The sequence below is a fragment of the Nanorana parkeri genome, unplaced genomic scaffold, assembly GCF_000935625.1.
Source record: "Nanorana parkeri isolate BGI_ZX_2015 unplaced genomic scaffold, ASM93562v1 scaffold1306, whole genome shotgun sequence".
NCBI lineage: Eukaryota > Metazoa > Chordata > Amphibia > Anura > Dicroglossidae > Nanorana > Nanorana parkeri.
In genome coordinates this window covers 310,833-312,280 of record NW_017307574.1, presented here as the reverse complement: position 1 = coordinate 312,280, position 1,448 = coordinate 310,833, and positions in this window count along the sequence as shown.

Below are 1,448 nucleotides of genomic sequence, written 5' to 3'. Positions count from 1 at the left end.
CACTCTGTGGGAGGGAAACCACCAAAACTCCCACGGGCACACCGCAGCAAACACTGGGGTTGCAGTGGCATAGGGAAACTCACTCACCGCAGAGATCGGTACTCCTCAGAATCCATGAACAAAATCCAGGGCATCCATCTGGCCACAAAGGTATCAGATCGGTCAGCCCGTTCTGCAATTAGCTCCTCGGACCTCATCAGCTGACACAATTCCACCGTCCACTCCGACACCGAGGGAACGACAGAGGAGTTCCAATGCCTAGGTATTAAAGTTCGGGCAGCGATAACAAATAATCTAAGTAGGGATTTCTTCACTTTAGAGATAGAGCCTGGAAAAACGGAAAGTAGCGCCATTTGAGGTGTGATGTGGACTTTAGAAGCAGCCACTCATGAGTAGCTCTTTTGATTTTCTAATTAAAGGATGCTGGGCAGAAAGGGGCAGCCCCTGAATGAATTTTAGCCAGTTCATCAAGAACTGGCTGAAATTCACAGTGTATGGCCAGCTTAACTCCTTTTTTTATTTTTTATTTAGGGCTAATGCACATAGGTGTAATTAAATACTCATACCTACACTGGATTTGCTGCCAGAAAGATCATCTGTGCAAAATGTGTGTAATGACACATAAAGTACTACTCACATTTCTGTATGTATGGCATTTAGAAGCGTACATGTGTAAATTCTTTCCATTGACTAGAATATTTGATTGTAGCTACAAGAATTAAATTACACTAGTATGCCCATATGTATGCGCATTTACACATACTGTATAAATTACGCCAACACACTCCTTTGAGGTTTAGGCCAGTTTTTTTTTTTACATCTCTGCTCTAGATTGTAGATCTAAAGGTCATGATCTGCATGGACACATTCACTATTACAGGACTACGATTAGAGAAAATAAAAATGACATATAGATTTCAAATCTGCAATTTTTCAGTCCGTGTGCACAGATGCAGATACCTTCTACGGATCTTCACGGTCATTGGTTCATTTTAACCCATACAACTGTATTATTGCTAAGTCTATATTTATTACTTAGGCAGTGACTGATATACACTATATTGTCAAAAGTATTGGGAAACCCCTCCAAATCCTTGGATTCAGTTGTTCCAATCACCTCCATGGCCACAGGTGTATACAATCAAGCACCGAGGCATGCAGACGCTTCTATAAACATTTGTGAAAGAATGGGTCGCTCTCAGGAGCTCAGTGAATTCAAGTGCGGTAACGTGATAGGTTGCCACCTGTTCAATAAGTCCATCCGTGAAATTTCCTTGCTATTTAATATTCCACGGTCAACTGTTAGTGGTATTATAACAAAGTGGAAGCAACTGGGAACAACAGCAACTCAGCCACGAAGTGGTAGGCCACGTAAAATGACAGAGCGGGGTCAGCACATGCTGAAGTCGCTAACTGTCTGCAGAGTCAATAGCTACAGAACTCCAAAC